Genomic DNA, 10,564 nt, shown 5'->3' with positions numbered 1-10,564 from the left:
TTATTCTAAACAATTATAATTATTATAATTATTCTAAAAAATTCTAAATATTAAAATTATTAACATTATAATTTGAATTATAATTATTAACATTATAATTAAATAATATACATGAAGTATCAAATAAGTGTTAAAAATAATAAGTTCTAAACGATTCTAAATATTAAAAAATTACAACAAGTCATAGGCGATTTTTACAAAGGTCACAATTCCAATTACACATCTTTTTGCCAATGTTTCACCTTTGACCAAACTCTTTTTTTTGCATTTTTCCTTTAAATAATGTCTTTTTAGGCAATTTTCTTAATAAAATCCGGTTACATTTTTATAAGAACCAACATGTTAAATTCCAATTCAAATATAAGCCGTTGATCTATTTACTGATTTAGTACAAATGTTAAATTAGTTTCAGTATAAACTAATATTGTGCCCGTGCAGTTTTCTCTGCAGTTTATATGGAAAAAAAACTTCCATCATTTTCATTCTCTTCTTTCTAAATCAAAGCGGATTTACTTTGAGGAGGGAGAAGGAATTTTCCTTCTTCCTCCTCCAACCGGGTTAGATTATATATTCTTTTTTTGTTTTTTTATTCAGTATCCATATATCTTTGCAGATCTCTATATCTGTCTGAATTGTATCTCCTCTCAATCATTCTTTTATTTATATCTTTTTCGGATTTAGCAAGTGCGGAAACGATTTATTTTATACGTGGATCAATAGATCTATGTGATTGCAACAAAAGAAATGACTCTGATCCGAATATTCGAAAGGATCTGAATGATGAAGATCGGATTGCAGTTGCTGTTCTACAGATTTTGATTTCAAAGAAATATATGTTTCATTGTTTTTTTGTGTTTGTTATACCTTTTATGGATGTTTCATGCTCTTTGTAGTCAATTTTATCCCTTTGTGGTTTTGTTAGGATTTTATTCCTTGTGGTTTTCTCGTTGTATTGGTACTCTTTTCATCTAATAAAGTAGGTATGCTCATAAAAAAAAATATTGTGCCCGTGCCTCACCGCGTGGTGAGGCATGTGATAGCCACACGCCCGCGTTTCGTAGAGAGAAAAAAAAAATTACAACGACTAAAATAATAAGGGCAGTTTCGTCATTTCACGGGGCTAGGGGTGGGAATTGATGGCTAGGTATAACAACACCCTTCTTTTATATCTTCATTTATATATTCAAATGTTAAATTTATGTACAAAAAAGTTATCCACTCGCGCAACGCGTGGGCACAATACTAGTTTATATACTGAAACTAATTTAACGTTTGTACTAAATCAACATTTGTACTAAATCAGTAAATAGATCAACGGCTTATATTTGAAATTGGAATTTAACATGTTGGTTCTTATCAAAATGTAACCGGATTTTATTAAGAAAAATGCCTAAAAAGACATTATTTAGAGGGAAAATGCAAAAAAGAGTGTGGTCAAAGGTGAAACAGAGGCAAAAGATGACCTTTATTGATGGTGACTATTGACAAGATATACCCACCCCTAGATAGAATTCACAAAATACGATTACCTCTATTATCACTTTTGCAATATTCTTGGTTTGGTTGGACCATTTCTAATCCTTAAATTTGTTCTAGTCACTATCCAAGTTGGATCTGTACATCGGGGGGTCAATTTATGCATAAATAATCCTGCAGAGGTCAATTTTGATATTGGGAAATAAAATCAGGTTTCCCGTTTATACAGTGGAAAATAAGAATTACAATTTCATTCCATATTCTGGGCTTCTCCCTGTCTAAATTCCACTTTTTAGGCCTTTTTGTCTATCACCTAATATTTCTGACAACATTTCAGAATGGAGGCAGCTCCACCCCCAATTCCTAAACAAATTACGGAAGAAAAAGCCAAAAAAAAAAAAAACGGTCTTATAAATATATATCCGGTTAATAACATACATGGTCCTCTAAATATAAGGAATTGTTTTAACTTCTAAATCATTTAACGTTACCTTTGATTTTGATTTCTTAAGTTTTGTGAATTAATATTTAATTTTTTATACTTAAAAATCTACAAATGTAATTAACTCGTATATGGCAAAACTTTATTTTCCAACATCAAAATCATCCAATTTGCATTGGGTTTTTTCATGTAATCCTTTTGAGCAAATTCCGATAACATTTAACAAAATGGACATGTGGACCACATGTAATACAAATTTTTTATGTAAATTATTTAAAAAAATTGGCATGTCACTAAACTCAAACCTGTTAAACCAACCCAACCTGTGTTGAAAGGGAAAAATATCTAATTGAGTGCTAGATTGGATTTTGATGACATGACAATGTTTTTAAATTTATTAATCCACATGGAAATTCTAACGTGACAACTTCGATGACTTTTGTTACTGATATCTGATCAAAATGACTTTAGAGAAATCAAATGTAAAATTCGATAGTTATAATGTTTAGAAATACAATTTTGTATTGTTATTATTCTATTTATGGTATTTGGAGGACCATAAATAGAGTTAACACTACAAATAAGACAAATAATATCATCCCTATGATAATTCAATTCTTATCTTTCATTTGAACGCGTTAAATTCCCATTTTTTATCATAAGAAATAAAAAGTTTCAGATTTTTTTATATTATTTTTTAGGCCTAATACATAAATAACCCCCTGAACTTGTCCAAATGTTGCAACTGCCCCCTTCAACTTTCAATTGTAACAATTTACCCCTCAAACTTGTCCAATTGTAACAACTTACCCCTTAAACTTGTCCAATTATAAAACACAACCCCAAATTGCTGACATGAACTGCAATTGAAGAAACACGTGAAATACAAAATCTGCAACACTCATGGAGTATGATAACCAGATCTTTGGCGTGATACGAACCCGGAAAAACTTTTTTACGGTTGCTTCAAATACGGGTAAAAAAATTCTCAATTTGGGGTTATGTTTTATAATTGGATTAGTTTAAGGGGTAAATTGTTACAATTAAAAGTTAAGGGGGGCAGTTGCAACATTTAAACAAGTTCAGGGGGTTATTTGTGTATTAGACCTATTTTTTATCACATTAAATTCATTCTTAGAAAATTAGTTAGCTATAAAATCTAAAGGAGTGTTTGTTTACTCCATTTTCATTTCATGTTTGTCTTTTCCATTTTAAAATAAGAATTTTAAGTGTTTGGTTAGAACTCATGTTTGCCTTTTATATATGGAAAGTAATTTTTTTTATAAAAACAAAGATCTATATTTTTTGAAAAAATAATTTTTTCTAACAGCAAACATCAAATAAACCAAACAGACTCTAATTTAATTAACAAAACGTTACTTATTTTATTTATATTTGAAATTATATTTTCTTATAGTTCGAACAAAATTTGAAATTTTATTTACCAAAATGTCAGATAAATATTTTGTGTAGATTATATATAAAAAAGAAGCTTAATCTCATGAATTTGTCTAAAAATCTTGAATGCTCATGAACTTTCAAAATGTTCCGATAGCCCTCACAATTTGCTTAAAATATCATGATATCTCCCTCAATTTTCTTAAAATATAATCAATTAACCACTCGGTTGCAAAAAAAAAAAAAGAAGCATAAATTACATGTAAAAAATCTGTTGCACGCATCTTGAGATTTTATTACATAGTTCACATGATAAATTAAAACATATTAAGAATAAAGTTCTTACTTGTTCAACCATAAAATTTGTCATCTCTTATATTAAAACCTCATACTCCGACCATGGTCGTTTTACTTCATCAAGGCACGTGCAACAAATCTGTTGCATGCAACTTGCTTTTTTTATCCGATTGATTAACTTATTACATTTTAAGCAAGCTGATGAGGCTATTGGGACATTTTAAGCAAGTTGAAAACACTTTGAAAATTTAAGGGGTCAATCAGACTTTTTAGACACATTTAGAGAGCAAGTGATGTATTAAATCAAAAATAAAATAAAATAACATGTCACCAAATCCAATCCGGTTAAACCAATCTTATCAAGGTTAAAAGGAAACGATTAGAAAATCGATTTTTTTTACATAAACGTGTGGGATTAGATTTTGGGGACATAACAATTTTTAAAATTTTCTTACGTGCCCACTCTTTTATGGTTTACATTTGGTAAAATTGACTATTGGAAAAATCAAATGTAAAGTTAGATATTATTCAAAAATAAAGTTTTATAGTATTATTATTTCATTTCTAACAATTAAAGGACCACAAATGCAATTCACACTAATATAGTGCAAATATTATTTGTCAATGATAATTCTAATTCTTATCTTTCATTTTAATAATGTTAAGTTTCCAACTTTTTTCCATAAACAAAATAAAAAGTTTCAATTTTTTTTTAATTTATTATAATTTTACTATAAAATTATTAAAAGAATCAATATAATAACCAAATTTATTGTTTAAAATGACTTTTGTAATTATCAAAGATTTGTGCTGGATAAAGTTTGGCTACCATATCACAGGGCAGGTTCTAGACTAGAAGTGTGGCCGCTTGGGGTCGAAGACTAAAAGGATTCTATTTTTTTAATATATATAATAGATTTTATTATTATTATTATAAATATAGTTATAATATTCATTCATACTTAAAAAAAAATGATCAACTAATATGATATTATAGGACTAAAATGGATCCAAATTTCTATCTTAAATTTTTAAGTGCAATTTTTTTTTATTAAGAGTCTTTTATTTCTTATTTCGCCTATGGCCTATAAAATATTAGGACCGACCTACCACATGGTCTAATGTTCAATAAAGCGCAATTGTTACTGTACAGGTGGAAGCAAGCAAATGGTCTAAGATAGCTAATACCCCTCCGATTAATGTCTAACAGTTAAGCCTTGGCCTTTATAAGGACCGGTAACCACCTCCGTGAGGTGCCATTAAAATCAATTTTGATGCTTCATATGGGGAACATGGCCTTTCTGTAAGGGTAGGGTCGATTGCTCGAGATTCATCAGGTAGTGTGCCAGCTACCACCGACATAGACCTTCGTATTCCTCCATTGAGGCAGCTGAGTTACGAGCTATATTGGAAGGTATCACTCGTGCTAGAGATTGTTTTTTTCATAATATTTGTATTATGTCTGATGCTAAGATTGTTTTTTACATAATGTCTGGTGGTGTTCTTCTTCAAACCTCTCTCCTTTTCCTCTGTGAAGATGCTATTATGTAACCCCCTGGTCACAATAAAAACACAGAATAAATACATCCAATCAACAATATAACCAAAAAAAATCTCCTCATTCATTATTTCCTAAAAAAAACCATAATAAAAATGCTAAACAACCGATCAATCAATTTAATCAATCAATAAAAATTCACTTAATCTAAATAAAATAATCAAATGCAATAATATATTAATTCCTAATGAATGCCTATAAAATTGCTACCGATCAATCAATTTAATCAATCAATAAAAATTCACTTAATCTAAATAAAATAATCAAATGCAATAATATATTAATTCCTAATGAATGCCTATAAAATTACTAATAGAAATGGGACGCTTGTATTGGACAACCTGAATACATAACGAAACTGAGAAAACTAGCAAACAAGAATCATCTGAATCTAGTCTGAAAATTTCAAAGTTGCAAAGAGCGAGTTGTTTACTCAATAAACACAATTATCTAATATACCATTAATTCCATTCATCTTATTTGTAATTAATCACACAATAAATCAATCAATCAATTAAGAATAAAATATAAACATAGGATCCAATACATGACTCGATTTATTTCGAACAACAAAACTATACTACAAGAAAATTGATTTTTAGCAACGAAGCATGTTGTTGCAAAAAATATATTTAGCAACGAATTTGTATTTTTCGCAACAACATTTGCTTGTTATGGTATGTTCCGTTACTAAAGGTTTCTGCAACGACTTTCTATTGTTGCAAAAAGTATATATTTGACAACAACACGCCTGTTGCAAAAAGGTAGTTGTTGCCAAATACAGACAGTAGGCAGGAGGAGGAAATTTGTCTTTTGCAACAACTTATTACGTTGTTGTATATTATATGTTTCGCAACAATGTTCAACGTTGCGAAATATTCTGACTTTCCCAACAACACGTGTCCTTGCTATCTATATTTTAGTGTTCCGCAACTACACTTGTCGTTGCTATTAATTTTGACATTTTGCAACAACTATTATCGTTGCTAAAATTATATTAATGGTAACAACTTTTACGTTGCCAATGTAATTTTTCTGCATAAATTTTACAAATTTTATTTTATTCCCGAAACTTTTAAAAAATTACGATTTTTTTATTAATTTATTTGGATTGAAGGGATCTCTTTATATATAAAGAAAAATACAAATAATACAAGAATATAATAAAAAATTTACAATATTTGAAGTAAAGAAAAGATGAGTTAATTTAGAAAATAAAAGATTATGTATTGAAATCTTACCCTTTTAATGATTGTTGGCCCCATACTATGTAATAAAAGGAAAAGTATACGTAGCTTTTAAGTATGAACGGTTTGAGTTGAATAGAACAGTAGAAATAGAATAATAGCATGGTAAAAACTAGTACCAATAGAACACTAAAAATAGAATAATAGCACTGTAGAAACTAGTACTAGTAAGAAACTAACTAAGATATTGTGTACTTAATTGTGGTTCCAAATTTCAGACTATAGAAACTACAAAGTAAACACAATGAGAATTAAATTAATCTACCAAGCATCTCTTGAAGCAAAATGTGCACCTGCAAATTAAATTAAAAAACAAAACAAAAGTTGCTTAAAAACCTGAAAATCATATCATTAATTTTAGAAATATATGTTTTACATTAGATTGCCAAAGTTATTGCATCATGGGACCGTGTTGTAAACAAAATCATCAAATAGGGACAACTAAGTATAATAAGGACAATTAAGTATAATAATGATAATTTCTGAGCAACAAAATTGATATGCAGTAAATTATCAGGATGGTAGTTATTATTATTGTTTTAATGGATAAACCAACTAAGTATAATTATAATATGTTGAAAAACTCAATTTTTACCAAGTTATTGAACTAAATAATATATATCAATATGCAATCAAATCCCCTAGCATAAGATCAGAAATATCATCTTGTGTTTATTGATAAAGGCCAAGAAGCACAAGTTTAAAAACAACATGCCATGGTTCATCAATAATAAGTCCTAAATAATCAGTACTACAAGTATTTTGAATTTTTAGTGATGCATCATTGTAGGCTCCACCAATAGTAAGTAGATGAGCACAAATCCACACAATCAGTATGGCGAATATTACAGAGAAACGATCAAAGATATGTTTTCCAGACTTTATTAAACGTGGCATATATTGAAACAGAAAAAAGGAAAAAATCAGTTTCAAAACTCATATACAAGCATTCTGAGATGATATATACTTGACAAAATTACAAAAATACATGTGAAACAAATACTATTATGATAAGCTATGACAGTCCAATCTCCACACACTTGGCAACCTAATGGTGGATGCAAAAGTTAATACTAAAAAGTAATGAGGTTTCATTTCACAATAAGCATGTATATATTTTATTTATCCATTTCCACAAAGAAGAACAAAAAAACTTACCCTAGAAAAACCAAGCTCATACAGCCCAAAACATGAACTATTCAAGGAACAGCTGACAATGGACTTAAGAACCTGATGTTCATTCAAAAAGTAAAAAATGAGTGAAACAAGGTAACCTTATAAATTCTAAATGAAATATTTTTTGATACTGACTCTATTTAAGAGTTCATCAAATATGTTGATGAGCAAAATCATAGGAAACCCATATTTAGATTCATGGATATATTAACTCCTTGTAAGAGTACAAAAAGTTAGTACAATTAAATCAACATCATAGCTTGGGTTCTGATCTAACCTTGTAACATTGCACCATAGACAGCTAAAGCCAAGAAAAATATGAAGAGTCCAAGCTACAATCAGTGAACCTTCGAATGAGAGAACCTGAGACATGGCATCATCGAACACAATCTATGTTCCTCATTATCTTAATTAATTAATATGTCAATCAAAAATAAAAAACAAAATATGATCATATTATTACTGAAGTCTGAATAACTAATATAAACTAGGAGATCACATAGATAAAAGCTAATGAATTGAATGTTCCCACGATTAAAGACTCGTAGCCAAGTCTCTCTCTATTGTGAAACAGACTCTAAGCTATATACACTTTACCCTTGAACATTTGAAAAATTATGTCTGACAGAATTCCCATTTGAGATAAAGGGTAGGGCATAGTCAATAGAACCTAAGCAACTTGTAATACACAAAATTAGAAATGCATAAGAGCAGAATTTGTGAAGTTCTAATGAAATTATGAACTGGCTTTTCGTTTGATTTTATTACCTGATTTGAAGCACGACTAAACTAACCCACCATGCCAAAGTAAGATTCAGACACTAAAAATGGAGTCATCATCTCCCTTGTTGTCTTCTTCATTCTCTTCATTTTCACCTACATTAACGCTAGACACAATTTCTCCTCAATTTGTTTCTAGCGAAGGAGCTTAAAAAACAGAACCCATCTGTCACATCCGACCCTAGACGACCTCAATCGGCATCGAGCGTGAAATAGAAAGATCATAATCAATACTTAGAAGTCTCCAATTAATCCAAATATCATTATCTTACAATCGAAATACCAAAGTTCTAACCATAATTCTAACAATAAGCAGCCAACTTCCAAACCTCGCCTAATCGGTTGGTAACCTTCTCTATATCTTGTATTTTCTCACCTAAAAACATTAAAACATTTAAAAACGTGAGACAAAAATCTCAGTAAGAAACTATCAGCTATAAAAACCAACTTTACTTAACATAGCTACATATATATACGTTTATAAAGGGATTTAATCAAAACCTTATAAAATATACTCAAAACTTAAGTTTATAATATAATCATCAAACCTTATAAAATATACTCAAAACTTAAGTTCATAATATAGTCAAAGTAGTAAGCCAAAAACATATAAAATATATAATATTGTATCCATCCTCGAATTCCACCCGTGTAGATCATAACATCAATCATAACAATATCGAGATATCTCATTTATATCTCGTTCCTTGCCTAACAGTTAGGATTACCAGCCGTGCACTCTGGCCATACCGCCATTAGGTATGGTCTTACAAATACAACTCCTACCTCGGGCAATCCTAGATGGACAAAACCATTTAATCTTTCGAAATATCACAACTCATAAAAATCATATTTGGAATTCAATCCAAAATAATAACAACAATAACCGCAACAGATTTCTCAATCCAAAAACAATTCGTAAGAAATCATCAAATTCATTTTGTTCAATATAGATATGTATTGAAACCAAAAACATATATGTATATATGTAAATCAACCAAATTAAGCCTTAAATCAACATAATCAAGTAAAATCTGAAATTCACATAGAAGCATAATCAATAGCTTCATTTGAACCGTAATTTCACAATAAAAAGCAAAATCATGAAAAACCTCAATTTTACAAAATTCTTGCATAACCCTAAAATATCACTTTCTGAAAATCTTTGATTGTATATATATCTATATACATAAAACTTAAAATATAGTTGATAGTTACTTACATTGGTCACTAATTGAAGAAAATACACCCGATCAATTATCCTCTAAATTCTGTCTAAGAAGTTTCCCTCCAAACACTGCCGAAACTCAAAAACTCTTCGGTTTAGACTTAGATCTATACATAAGGATGCTATGTTTTAAATGTCGAGTGATTCGGACGGTCGAATCTCCGTAAATCAAAGAAACGGTAGAGAAACGGTCGAAGAACGATGAATTTGCAGAAGAAGCAGAAAGAAGAAGAAAAAGAAAAAGAAAAAAATGATGGTGGTGGTGGATTGTACGAGAAGGTTTGGGATATATATCCCAAATCTGGCAAACATCCAGTTTGATCCTCCATCTTTATATAATCTTTTAAAAGTTATCCTAACTTTTAATTTACATATAAAACCCTCAAATTAACTCTAAACTTTTCCTATAGTACCAAATTGACTTCACACACCCAATAATTATAATATATATTATTATCAAGATATAAATTCTAGAAATTTAGACACGGACGTGACACCATCCTCGTCGGTGCCGTAGAGTTAGAGAGGACTGACTTAGAGGGAACGACATGGGAAATTGGATGGTTGGAGCAAAGAGATAGTCACCACCCTTGAGAGAGTATAAATCGCCATTGACGGCTAGAGAAATGGGGAGAAAAGAGATCTATTGAGGCAGAGTGAAATTGACAAGAGAGAGAGTGTGTTTTATACCAGGTTTTTATTTACAACCGTTGGATTGCAATAGATCACCACTTTAGATTAATTAATATAATAAATAATTCAACATCACTTGAACAACTTTTTTACTTTAATTTGAATTGTTTTTTTTTATTAAATTAATTTGAATTGCTATTAACTTGCTATTCAGTTAAAAAAAAAAACTTACTATATTGTTTAAATTTATAAAATTTCGTATATATTGAAATATAATTTCAATTATCTATTTTCCTAACTTTTAAAATTTAATCTATGATATTAAAACT

General features: G+C 29.5%; 1 long non-coding RNA gene across 1 annotated transcript; it reads right to left on the bottom strand.

The window, feature by feature from the left end:
• Positions 1-6,569: 6,569 nt before the first annotated feature.
• LOC136230270 (uncharacterized) lies at positions 6,570-9,849 on the bottom strand. Its single transcript, XR_010689338.1, has 5 exons — positions 9,597-9,849; positions 8,363-8,750; positions 7,872-7,957; positions 7,577-7,648; positions 6,570-6,711 (listed from the first exon to the last, which is right to left on the bottom strand). It is a non-coding gene; the product is annotated as an uncharacterized lncRNA (long non-coding RNA).
• Between the last annotated feature and the right edge of the window lie 715 nt (positions 9,850-10,564).

Source organism: Euphorbia lathyris, chromosome 1, assembly GCF_963576675.1.
Source record: "Euphorbia lathyris chromosome 1, ddEupLath1.1, whole genome shotgun sequence".
Classification (NCBI taxonomy): Eukaryota; Viridiplantae; Streptophyta; class Magnoliopsida; order Malpighiales; family Euphorbiaceae; genus Euphorbia; species Euphorbia lathyris.
The sequence above is the reverse complement of the archived record's forward strand: the minus strand, read 5'-3'. Positions and strand labels throughout refer to the sequence as shown.